The 14,181-nt window shown below is 37.6% G+C and overlaps 1 long non-coding RNA gene across 1 annotated transcript; it reads right to left on the reverse strand.

Moving 5' to 3' along the window:
* Positions 1 to 8,383: 8,383 nt before the first annotated feature.
* LOC129453824 (uncharacterized) lies at positions 8,384 to 11,546 on the reverse strand. The gene is made up of 3 exons (XR_012372698.1): positions 11,418 to 11,546; positions 10,833 to 10,949; positions 8,384 to 8,721 (listed from the first exon to the last, which is right to left on the reverse strand). It is a non-coding gene; the product is annotated as an uncharacterized lncRNA (long non-coding RNA).
* Between the last annotated feature and the right edge of the window lie 2,635 nt (positions 11,547 to 14,181).

The raw sequence follows: 14,181 nt of genomic DNA on the forward strand, positions 1-14,181 counted from the left end.
GTGTTTGGTGGGCCCCAATTGGGCAATATGCATAATGCCCATGTTGGGCCCAGATTTGAGTTTTATGTGGGTACTACATGGGGACAACATGGTCATGAAATATGGGTTGTAAGTGGGATTGTCCACGGGTTCCATATTTGCCCCTTGTCAATTACCCATGTAGGTTATCTGTAGGATTCCACTGGGTGTTTGGTGGGACCCAATTGGGCAATATGCATAATGCCCATGTTGGGCCCAGATTTGAGTTTTATGTGGGTACTAAATGGGGACAACATGGTCATGAAATATGGGTTGTAAGTGGGATTGTCCGCGGGTTCCATGTTTGCCCCTTGTCAATTACCCATGTAGGTTATCTGTAGGATTCCACTGGGTGTTTGGTGGGCCCCAATTGGGCAATATGCATAATGCCCATGTTGGGCCCAGATTTGAGTTTTATGTGGGTACTACATGGGGACAACATGGTCATGAAATATGGGTTGTAAGTGGGATTGTCCACGGGTTCCATATTTGCCCCTTGTCAATTACCCATGTAGGTTATCTGTAGGATTCCACTGGGTGTTTGGTGGGCCCCAATTGGGCAATATGCATAATGCCCATGTTGGGCCCAGATTTGAGTTTTATGTGGGTACTACATGGGGACAACATGGTCATGAAATATGGGTTGTAAGTGGGATTGTCCGCGGGTTCCATGTTTGCCCCTTGTCAATTACCCATGTAGGTTATCTGCAGGATTTCACTGGGTGTTTGGTGGGCCCCAATTGGGCAATATGCATAATGCCCATGTTGGGCCCAGATTTGAGTTTTATGTGGGTACTACATAGGGACAACATGGTCATGAAATATGGGTTGTAAGTGAGATTGTCCGTGGGTTCCATGTTTGCCCCTTGTCAATTGCCCATGTAGGTTATATGCAGGATTTTACTCGGTTTTAAGGTAGTTCCCAAATGTACAACATAAGCAAAACCCATCTGGGACCCATCTTACAGCTCTAAATGGGTGCTACACGAAGACTACCTGATCTAAAATCTGGGTTGCTGGTGGGATTGTATGCGTTTCTGCTACATCTACATGAGTTTCAGCTTTGAAAAGCTGTGGCAGAGGTTAAACCAAAAAAATTAAAATGTTAGTCTGAACTTGCATTAAACTACACAAGAAAAACTTTTTGAGTTACCATAAATACATTTGTTGCAGAATTGATCAAACTTTCAGAATAGGAAGTTGTGAACCAAAGAATCATACAACCCCCTTGACTATATTTAGGCAAAAAATACCCCAAAAGACACAATTCACAACAAAAGGTACAGCAAAATATAGATTTCTTTAAAATTATAACTATAAATCCTAGGTCAGCAGCTAGTAAATACAATAACTATAGTTAGGCTGTAATTAATTTGTTGCAGGTATATACATTATTTTAGTAAACTGCATATTCAATAAGACATATCCAGTGTTATCCAGTTAGCGTATTGTAATGAGAGGAGTGTGATGACGCCCTGTATTAACAGGGCAGAAAGAAGTAAAGCACACAGTGACACTGAAATCCTTTCAAATTCCATTTTTATTTAACTAACCATCATGCCACATTTGTTACAATGGCACAAAACTATTTTAGAACCTTTTAGAGTCTTGAGTGTTTTGAAAAGAAGTATGTCCTTCAAGAAATACAGTAACAAGATAAAGTATATTAACCTTTTGGAATTTCATAGCTTTCTAAATAAATTTGTCATAAAATGTGATCTGGTCTTCATCAAGTCAAGGGTATTGACAAACATAATGGTTCTAAAAAAACAAAACAATAAAGACATGAAAGAACAGAATTATTTAAGAACAACCTAAAAACTCATAGTGCTTGCGAAAAAAGTATGTGAACTTTTAAGCGAACGAGAACACGAAAAAGCAAAATGGAGTCAGGTTTTATCACACCTGGAGTCTCTTTAAGATAATGTATTTGGAGGTGTGGACTACAGCTACTTTAAAGTTTACTTTTGGAGTTCATTTTTTTATATGGGCCATGCCTCACCAAAAAGAGCTATCAAAAGAGCTTTAATCAAGAATTGTTGCTTTACATGGAGCTCGAAAGGGTTAAAAGTTATGTCAAAGACTGTAGAAATTCACCAGTCTACAGACATACAATCTACAAATGGAGATGCTTTGGGACTGTTGCTACTCTACCAAGAGATGGACACCCAGTCAAAATGACACTAAGAGCACCACGAAGACTCATTAAAGGAATAGTCTACTCATTTTCAATATTAAAATATGTTATAACCTTAACTAAGAATTGTTGATACATCCCTCTATCATCTGTGTGCGTGCACGTAAGCGCTGGAGCGCGCTGCGACGCTTCGATAGCATTTAGCTTAGCCCCATTCATTCAATGGTACCATTTAGAGATAAAGTTAGAAGTGACCAAACACATTAACTTTTTCCTATTTAAGACGAGTAGTTATACGAGCAAGTTTGGTGGTACAAAATAAAACGTAGCGCTTTTCTAAGCGGATTTAAAAGAGGAACTATATTTTATGGCGTAATAGCACTTTTGGGAGCACTTCGACTCGGCGCAGTAACACCCTCCCTCTCCCATTATGAGAGTGAGAAGGGGAGCGGACTTTTCAGGCGAGTCGAAGTACTCCCAAAAGTGCTATTACGCCATAAAATATAGTTCCTCTTTTAAATCCGCTTAGAAAAGCGCTACGTTTTATTTTGTACCACCAAACTTGCTCGTTTAACTACTCGTCTTAAATAGGAAAAACGTTGATGTGTTTGGTCACTTCTAACTTTATCTCTAAATGGTACCATTGAATGAACGGGGCCAAGCCAAATGCCATCGAAGTGCCGCAGCGCGCTCCAGCGCTTACGTGCACGCACACAGATGATAGAGGGATGTATCAACAATTCTTAGTTAAGGTAATAACATATTTTAATATTGAAAATGAGTAGACTATTCCTTTAATGAGGTATAGAAACAACCCAGAATGACAGGCAAAGATTTGAAGGCATTATTGGAACTCTCTGTATTTGAGTCTACAACACGTAAAACACTGAACAAGCAGTGTATTCACGGCAGGACACCAAAGGAAGTCACTAATTACAGTACTAAAAAGAACATTGCTGCACGGCTGAAATTTGCAAAAGAACAAATTGACATTCCAACAGTGGTATTTGGCAAAATGTTTTGTGGACTAATGAAACGAAGATTGAACTATTTGGAAAAACACACAGCACTACATCTGGCATAGAAAGGGCACGCAATATCATTATGAAAACATCATCCCAACTGTAAAGTATTATGGAGAAGACCTGTTGATTTGGGCCTGCTTTGCTGCATCAGGGTATGGCCAGCTTGCAATCATTGAGGGGAAGATAAATTCCCAAGTTTATCAGACAATTCTTCAGGATAATGTGTGAATGTCTGTAGGAGGAATGTCTGGGTGATGCAACAGGACAAAGACCCAAAACACCGGAGCAAGTCCAGAGGAGAATGGCTTCAGAAAAACAAAATCCGCCTTTTGGAGTGGCCAAGTCAAAGCCCAGACCTCAACACAATAGAGATTTTATGGATTGACTTGAAGAACGGCATACACATGAGACGTCCAAATATTGAAGCGTGAGCGCTCTTTTGCTGTTAACTGTCATATTAGCAGAAACTTTAAAAAGAGGGCGTTTACTGTGACCTTGTTTGAGGGTGAGAGGTGCACAAACACGCAGGAGAGAGTGAGAGAGTCCGGTTCTTCAAAGCACTGTAAACTTCCCTCACCACACCGTAAGGCCTGCCTCTCCCCTCATTCGATTGGAAAATGGAAAGACGCGAATGACGTCGTGCGCTTTTCCGCTCTCAGTGCTCCTTCAAAAGCGAGTGCTGCGACTGGCAGCAAAAACCGCAAGCCGTTCGGCACGCATAAACAGCACGCAAACGCTCCCTGCCCAAAAAATATCATTCAAAAAAAAGGCGCCTGCAACTTCCATAAACACGTTTGATGTGGTTGGCCACTAAGTGTGTTCAATAAAGACATAAAAGATCAGAAGTTGTGTTTTTTTTTAGACACATTATGTTAGATGGAGATCAGATCACATTTTATGAAAAAATTATAAAAAAAGTATGAAAATCTAAAAGATTCACATACTTTTTCTTGCCACCATATATAGTATAAGGAGGTATGTACTTTGATAAGTATATTGCGAATACAATTAGAAAAAAAATTATATTTAAAGGGCCCATAGCATGAAAACCTGGTAAAATGTTCGCTGCAAGCATGTCAAAAATAGGTAATACAAATGTGGCTCCCCCCGTGATATCAGAAGGGGATATTGTTATAATAATAACACTCCTTAATCTGCACTATCCAAACATGGCACTGCCATTTAGTGCAGAGAGTGAGAAAAAATAATTGACAGAACAACTGAGTTTCAATTTCAACAAACCACCATCATTGTGATCTGTGTTTGCATTTTAAAGGACACGTTTAAAGGACGCAGTTTTGCTTGGACCTACAAAGTGGCAACTTCAACCTGCCACAACAAACCATCCATATATACGATATTTTGAGCCAGAGCTTCACACATGCACTCCGGAGACACCAAAGATTTATTTTACATCTTAAATTTCACAAGACCTTTTTAAGATGTCAAATAAATCTTTGGTGTCCCCAGAGCACAAATGTGAAGTTTTAGCTCAAAATACCATATAAATAATTTATTATAGCATGTTAAAATAGCGACTTTGTAGGTGTGTGCAAAAATGTGCTGTTTTGGGTGTCCTTTAAAATAGGGGTGCACCGAAATTTCGGTCGCCGAAATTTTCGGTCGAAAATGGCATTATCTGTTTCGGGCCGAAATAAAAAATCCAGCCGAAAAAGTCAACCGAAAATGAATGTTAACTGCGCCCCTCCCATCCGTGCACTAGCGCTTGGGTTTCACTCACGGTGATCAGTCGTCTCCAACCCCTGCCCTTCGTGCTCAAGCAGGTTTCACTCACGGTCGAGCTGTTTGCACGCGTCTGCAAAGATTAAGCATGTCTTGATGTGTAAACTTTAGAGAGAGTCGCGCTAATATGTCTCATACTGTAATCCATTAACATACATTCGGCGAATAAAGCAACGAAACACAACGTAACGTTTTTATGTGGAGCGACTGTTGCGCTGTTTGGGATCCACCCTCGTTCTCTATGTGTGCGCGCGTTTAATAGTGCACATACGAGAGAAACGCGTTTAAAAAAAAAAGCAAACATAAAATCTCTCTGTTATTGACAGGGCACATATAAACAAAATTATCTCCACAGTATTCTTTTTCTAATAAAAACATTTGTTTATGTCTTAAGTGTATGTATAGATTACAGTCAGATTAACCTACTTAAGTCTGTGTCATTAATGTTAATCAAACAACCCATGACAAAGAGACAAATAGCTCTAAAAATAATAATACATTTAATTTATTGTGTTATGATTCATTTAATTTGATTTATGTACCTAATGCTAATTTCAGACCTTATTAATGTACAACTTTGTTCTTTTTTGTAAATGTTTGCAATTTCTCTATTGTTTATTAGATTTTTTCCCACCTGCTTTTTGCTGATCCGAAAAATAATCTGATCTGTGCCTCAAAAACTGTAATGTGATCCGAACTGTGAGGTTTTTTTTATCCATCACACACCCCTAGTAAAGTTAGTACACAGTGATAGCCATAAATGCAATTGTACTTATAATTGGCATAATAATTTCTTTCGGTGTTTCGATTTTTCGGCCTTGGTTTCCTTTTTTCGGTTTTCGGTTTTGGCCAAGAATTTTCATTTCGGTGCATCCCTACTTTAAAATGCAAATGAGCTGATGAAATTCAAACACTGATAACAATGATGGTGGTTTGTTGAAATTGAAACTTAATTGTGCTGTGAATTCTTTTCTCTGTCTCTCCCTCTCTGCACTAAATGGCAGTGCTGTGGTTGGATAGTGCAGATTAAGGTGTGGTATTATTATAATAAGAGCTCCTTCTGACATCATAAGGAGAGCCAAATTTCAACTACCTATTTTTTCACATGCTTGCAGAGAATGGAAGTTACTGGGTTAATCTTTTTCACATTTTCTAGGTTGATAGAAGCACTGGGGACCCAATTGTAGTACTTAAACATGGAAAAAGTCAGATTTTCATGCCGTGGCCCCTTTAAAAAATTATTGAAATGGGGCCCTTAAAAGTAAATGAAAGTAAGATAATTACAAACACAGTTTTTCAATATTTTACTATGTTCTTCCATCAACTTAGCCGAATAAATACATATCTCTCTTTTCTCAATGCGTACACTTAAACTTAACTTGATATTTCGCAGAGTCTGCTCAATGTACTAAACATTAGTACAGGCGTGTTGGTTATGTTGACTGTAGTTTAAGCAAGAGGGGGAGTAGTCAGGAGTGATGATGTTACTGTGCCCAAGGTCGAGTGCTACAAACTAAGTGCTCTTCCGCCATACAATATAGTTATATTTTTTACCATACTTCCCCGTGTAACTACTCATGTAACAGTCTTTGAATAGGGAAAACATGGAAGTGTTTGGTGGCTATTAAATTCATCCCTGTTTGGATCCTAATGAATGAATGGTGCTTGGCTAAATGCTAACACATTCACGCCACACTTTACAACAAATAAAGGCAGGGTGCATGAAAGCCAATGTTGATATTTGAAATCATCTAAACAAACACACCCTTACCCTAATAGAATCTGGACCTTCTTTTGATAGACCCGCCCCACACATACGAAACCCAGGCAACGATGTCATTTAGTACAGTGATTCCCAACCGGGGGTACGCGTACCCCAGGGGGTACGTGAAGAGTTTCCAGGGGGTACGCGAAAAGATTTACATTTTGCTTTGATTTCATTTACTTTTAATAAAAATGTCTTTCGTTTGTACAGTCATTTACATAAGATTGATTTTTGTGAGGAAAGCATTGTAAAAAGGACAACTTTGTAATTTTAATCTTATCATTAATATAATTAGCCGTCAAGAGTAAATGCGCTGCATGATCCAAAACGCAATAGCGATGTCCAACTCAAGAACGATCTGACTATTTTCAATGAACCTGAATAGTTTCTAAAGACACAAAGTTTATTAACTATAAATAATGTTCAAATAATGTTATAATATTCATTCCCGCTGCCATTGCATTTTCAAATGATGCAAAAAAAAAAAAACGTTTGCATTGTTTTTGGCTAACATATTTTGTCCCGTATGATGTCTTTTGTATTTATAGAGAATGTCTTAACACATTTTGTTTCTCTTTATATTTGAACCGAATAGTTTAACTTATTTGCACACTTTAATTATTAGTAACTTAAATTGAGATTTTAGTAAATTTAGGGCATTTTCTAAAAAGGACGTGAGAATTCCAAATAAGCGACGGAGTGGAAAATTTGCGCGTGATTTACTACAAAGGCGCAAATAAAATACACAGGCACAATAATGACATAAGCACATTTCTCTAATGATCACTGCAATCTACTAGCAGCGCAAATTAATACAGGGTCGCAAATAAGAGACCTCGGCAGGACATCGCAATGAAAATGTGGACTGCGGAGTGTGAAATTCCAGCTAAGTAAAAGTACACTAAGAACCGGAGGACAAAAGATGAAGGGTAAAATACGTTTTGAAATACCTGATTTGACTTCTCCTCGTGACTTCTCCTCCTCTTTTCTCCAGCAAATTAAACATAGCATGGCTTGGCAAACTATATAGTTTTTTTAAAGTATGTTCCCCTGGCAAAATTTAATACTCTCCTCGCATTAATGTTGCTTCTAAAAGGAAAACTTCTACAAATGCACATGCATTAAGGTCGCAAAAATAGCACCTTTTCAGAGCTAAATATCTACTACGTGTCTTTAGTAAGTTCACTCGTTATTTAATGCCAAAATGATGGTTTGCGCAAGCTGTTAGTAAATCTGGCCCTTAAAGGGGTCATATGATGAAATTTGTAAAATTAAGTCTTTGGCGTTCCCAGAGTCCATATGTGAAGTTTTATCTCAAAACACACTACAGATAATTAATTATAGCATGTCAAAATTGCCATTTTGTAGGCCTGAGCAAAATGTGCCATTTTTGGGTGTGTCTTTTAAAATGCAAATGAGCTGATAAAATGCAAACACTGATCGCAATGATAGTGGCTTGTTGAAATAGACATGCTTCATCAGTCAGTGCTTTTTACTTTAATGTTTAAAACTAATTAATTAATTAATATTACTAATTATTTGTCTTTAAAACACAACTTCGGTTTAGTTTCGATGAAGGGGTACTTGGGCCTTACTTACTTGGGGCTGTGGGGGTACTTAAGGCTAAAAAGGTTGGGAACCACTGATTTAGTAGACATGCTGCTAATCGGCTACAAGTGTGTTTTGATAGTCGGCCTGTCTCCCTTTTCCAAAACGTTTTTTTTAGAAATTGTGCACCCCACCTTTAAGTGCACACATTGAGAAAAGAGAGGTTTGTATTAATTCATCCAAGTTGAGGAAAGAACATGGTAAATATTGAAAAATGATTGTGTTTTCCTTTAAGAAAAATTAAAGAACTACAACAGTTCAAATCAACAACTGTAGTTTTAACCTTTCTCAAACAGACATCCTTTTCTGCATTCTTGATGCTCTCTGTCCTCCTCTGTCCCTTGCCCCAGTAAACCATTTTGGCAGTGCCTTCTCAGCTTCTTGCTGGTTGACCTTGGACATCAGGGCGTTGTTCTTAAGAGCATCTGCAAAACCAAATACATTTTTAAGATAAAGAAATATTAAAAATGGCACATTTGTACTTTTTGCAATGACAGTCTTTGGCATACAGTAGGTATTAAAGGATGGATACTCGAACCGAGCCAGCGGGACCCGACGGTACCCGACGGGCCGGGTTCGGATAGATATTTAGAAATTATGTTCGGGTTGTGCTCGGTGCAATAAGGCATTGAACATTTGAAATTTAAAACAGCTTATTATAATATGTAGGCAGCCAATGGGCCTGTTTATAGCGATAGTTCATCTTAAAATGAAACACGCGCATTCACACACAGGGAACTACACTAACCTTTTCCACTGGTGGCACTTGCGCTACCAACTTTTTCAGTTACTGGCGCAAAATATGATTTGGTCGCACATATTTTTTTCAAGTTATATTAAGGCGTTCTGGATAATAATGAACAATAATGAAACTGTTTTGCATACAGATATGCTTTTTATTTTACTTGCCATCTTTTGCACATGCCGCCTTGTTTTCTTAAACGTTGCAGTGTTTCCCACAGATCTGAAATTTACTTGGTGGTGGTAGCCGGTAAAAAAGGCAATTATTACCCACTGACAAATAATGGTCTACTATACATGTGACGTCACGAAGAACTAATAATGTGTTACACAACACAATACTTTGATTTATTGAAAATTTATATTAATTTCACATTATATTTCATCAATCTAACCACCCCAAACTTTCTTTGCCATTAACAAAGCTGACACTGTTTGTCAAAGCACCATGAAAACACTTACTGTTTTTGCACTGATATATGAAGCAATTAGACCCCTTTCATCAAACTCAATATAATACAATACTATGTATAGTATATTAATAGACAGTGCAGGTCTAGATATTATAAATGTGACTGATGTTATAATGGTAATAATTTCTATTAGATAGGCACTTTTACTGCTTCTGCTCTATCTTTCTATTTCTCTCTTGCCGATTTAAAAAGCTTAATCCACTCATTATTTCAAATTTAAAAGTCTACTTGCTGTCCCGATGACAGACTTTACATTGCTTTGCTCGTTCAGTGCAATTGGCTTGACATAAGGATTGCTTTTTGCTACAATCTCTGTCCAAACTTAATATGGATATGGTTTTAGAAAAGATATGGTTTATTAATAATAAGATTATTTAAATGCAGCGCGTGGTCGTAACAAGAAGCATCGCCATAGAAACCGAAGGCACGCTAAACTGCACTCGAGCTTTAGCGCGGTAGCGCTCATGGCCGTTTTCCGATCGACTCGGGTTATAAACACAACATTAATCAGACTTGGGACCCAAAGTAATTAAACTAGGACCTAACCGGACCCGACAGACCCTTTAAAATATAAACCCGGAACCATACGGGTCCCGCGTCCTCAGTGAAGAAAGACCTCTGCTCAAGTTCAGAAACATGGAAAACACTGCGCTTGCGTCGCACCTAATTCATTGAGAAACAGCTGAGCACGCAAACGCACACTGATAGGGAGAGACACGACGTGCTTTCACGCAAAATGAAGCCAACGTGTTGATGGCTCAGAGCACGTTATAAAACGTATTCTTAAAATCCACATTTCTGTTTTAATAAATGCTTATAGTAAATCATAGCATATTGTCTAAAACATTAGGTAGCACATTTGCGACCCATTAAAAATTAGGGTCGCAACGGCAGTTCAAAAGGTCGCATATGCGACCATTTTGGTCGCAGTGTAGCTCCCTGACACATCACCTTCTTATTCATCTAATGTTTAATAGCGGGTTGCAAAACAACTTCATAGGTGCATACTGCCACCTACTGTATCAGGTGCACAGAATGAGGGCGTAGGGGCTGCCGTTTCTCTGGGGATAATGTTGTATTAGAGGTAAAAAATGATATAAATACTGTTCGGTTTCTCCCACAAACCGAAGGTTTTGTGTCTTAAGTAGGACACGGATGTGTCGTCACGAGCTGCAGGGTTTTATTTGGATTTGTCTGTGCATGTTTTTTTTCTCTTTCGGTTTTTGTTACCATCCACTTATACAACTGACAGTTGTATAACTGTAAACTGTTGGAGTTAAAAATCTACATTTGTGTTCTACTGAAGAAACAAAGTCACCTACCTCTTGGATGGCCTGGGGGTAAGCTGATAAACATAAGTTTCATTTTAAGATGAACTATCGTCATCCATCTTCATGTGTGCGGAAATGTGTTTATGTTGAATAACAGCTACTCAGGATCTGAAAAAAATCCATAAAAATGACAAAATTATATGAGTTAACAGCTACTGTTAAAGTTCACTAACCAAGTCTATACTATACAGTATGTACGCTAAAAAAATTCATGTAAAGGTAGGCATAGAAGTCAACAGTCTTGTTATAACGCTGCACCTAATTGCTTCCCTACATCCAAAATGACATTAAAACTTGTAATAGATATCAGTGATCAAACTGAGCAAACAAAATAGTGCTCTTACTAGATGCAGCCAAACGAAAACGTGATTTCCATAGGAGGGGACAGCAGTCAATATTTTACTTGAGTAAAAATACAGTAATTCGTGTTATCTAATATTATCAAACTAATGTGTCACAAAAAGCACTCACATCTGAACAAACATTACTTTTTAGAGCGAATCAGACGCCAATCGTCGATGGATTTTCTTCCTGCTGTGATTCAAGTGAACATTTCTGAAAGCGCGTTAACTTAACTTTGTCAGCTCGCGTGCGTTTATCCGGGTCTGACGCACAGGTCGCGCGAGCATTTTCGTCTTCGAATACATTTCCCGCTTCTGTTTCAGTAGATTGATAGTTCACTTGCATCCACTCCTTGGCGTGTTTAGTTTCACGTTACGAGCGAGAAGTGCTGCAGCCTGCAGATGTACAGATGATTCAGATTCTGCAGCAAACGGAACAAATCGTTCAAACTGATTCAAACCGTTCAATCAATAGCTAGTTTAGAATCGACCCGGTACAAAACAGTAATTCATTTGCAATATTTTGTGAAGAACCGACTCGTTCAAAAGAGTCATTCATTCACAAATCAAATGCTTCGGCAAATTATGAAATAATAATAATAATCTGAAGTTCGCATTTCGTACTGCATTAAAATAAAGTGCGTCGTGCAAAACTGAGGGCATGTCAATAGAAATATCATCGAGTTACGAGTAAAAGTAAAAATACCCACTATAACTGTTATCCTAAAGCGCTTCTTAAGTAAATGTTACGTTAACAGAGTAAATGTAATGTTTTAAAACTCTAACAATTTAAACACAAGGTTGATTTTCGCAACCTCGACCGTACGCATTCACCAAACGTTATCCCGGCGAGCTTCGCCACTGATTTAGAATAACATCCAAGAATATTTTAATGTTTGACTACTTGAATATACTTTTTATCAACAGTTAAATGTCATATATTGTAATAAAACAGATCTACTCACCACACTTCGAGCTTGCAGCACTCCAGTGAAGACAGCAATGTACCAGCTCTACGTTAACTGGCTCAGGAGAACAATGCGCATGTCCTTTCTTTCTTGGCGACGTTTTTTTAAACGAATACAACATAGTGATGATACAGGACAAATCACTTTTTAGCATTAATACTGCATTTTCTGTAGGATATACATATAATTCGAGTTTATTGCAATACACGTACATACACACAAACACACACACACAATGTCTACGGTTTAGAATTTGTATGGGCCTGTATCTGCATAAATATACCCCAAAACACAATGTGCATATAGCCCTTACGAAAATTTACCATGGTTTTATTGTGGTAAAAGTGTAAACATGTTTTTTTGGTGTATTGGTTACTAGCAAAACCATGGTTCTACTATGTTTTTTGTTTTTGTTTTAACTATAGTAAAACCATGGTTAATTTTCTACATGAAAGTATAATAGCCCATTGAAAAAAGAGACAGCCTAGCTAACGAAAATTAAGCATGTTTTTTTGTGGTACAGTAAAATGTTTTTTGGTATTGATTAGGCCTACTATTGGCAAAACCATGGTTTTACTAGAGTATGTTTGTTTTTTTTTGTTTAAACTGTAGTAAACCATTTAATTTAATTTAATTATTTAATTTTCATAAGGGTATATTTTGGAAAACTGTAGCCCATAGACCCCAAATAAATAAAATCCAGTAGCCATTCACGCAGTGACGGCCGCGTGGTGACTTCTTTATCGAGGGCACATGATGCAAATCTCATCACAACATGTAGCCTGTCATGTGTGTGGCATGAATTTAGTGTAGTGTCTTGCAAGTATTTTGTGAGCGCCTCTTTAATTACAAATCCTTTCGATGTGTGTCCAGCAGGCACGATGCATGATGCACATGGTTCACATGACGCAACAAACACATATTTTGACATGATGAGCAACACACATGACACCCCAAACACAAATTTTTGAATCCTTCACAAGAGAAGTCACCAGCCACCCCTGCACCACACCACAGTTGGTGAAACAAACTGTAAACTTATTTCTGAAATCTGATTGGTTGATTGAAATGTTACCCCCGGGTCAACATAAAGTTGCCCTGAGGACATCAACCACTTGGCAAAATCAGGAGAGCCTAGTTGCTCAATGCTCTTCTCATGGACCTAAACTCATGGACTCAGCATGACTCAGCTTGTCTCAATGTTGGCTAAACATTCTAAACACTTTCAGTATTGAAGGTCTGGCCAGAGCATGATAGAGGCCTTTGGTGTATGGTGATAATTCACTTAGTATCTATCAAAACATAAAATCAGTTCTACATATGAACAAATCCTCTCAGTATAGCAAACATTGGAGACAATGTAAATAAAAGATTTTTGTGCAGTTTTGACTGTTTAATTTATTAAAATTACACTCAGACATCCCACCCTACAAAAACTGATTGGGAAGGAAGCTCACCAACAAGCCCCCGCAAAAAAAAACATACATTTAAAATAATTAAATCATCAATATAAATTATATATTATTTTGTGTTATGTTGTTTATTAGCCTACTTTAATATGGTTGCTCTTTTAACAGCTATAAAATATATGTACAATTATGAAGGACACCTTAAACTCCTTTGACCCTATATTTATAAAAAACTACACATATTTAAAATAAGATAAAAAGGAACAAATAAAGATAGGATCAAATGTTTTTGTTTTGTTTAAAAGCAGAGGGTTTACACACAGATACACTTTTATGTACTTGAAAAATAAAGTAAATATTGTATTATTTTCCAGTGTTTTTTTTTTTGGACACTCTGTCATTTACTGTACATTGTAAATAAACTACTGTACAGTGGTTTACTGAGCTGAAGAGAGAGGTTGATTGTAAGCCTGCCCACAGTGAAAACTGATTGGTCTAGATATCAGAATACGGTGAATATGGTCTGTCACTTTCTCACTTTTGCTAATTATGTTAGATCGCTTTAGACTTGCAGGAAAATTTTAACCTGAGCCTGAACCTAACTAATTTTTGCAATGTTTTG

The sequence above is a fragment of the Misgurnus anguillicaudatus genome, chromosome 12, assembly GCF_027580225.2.
Source record: "Misgurnus anguillicaudatus chromosome 12, ASM2758022v2, whole genome shotgun sequence".
In the NCBI taxonomy this organism is placed as follows: Eukaryota; Metazoa; Chordata; class Actinopteri; order Cypriniformes; family Cobitidae; genus Misgurnus; species Misgurnus anguillicaudatus.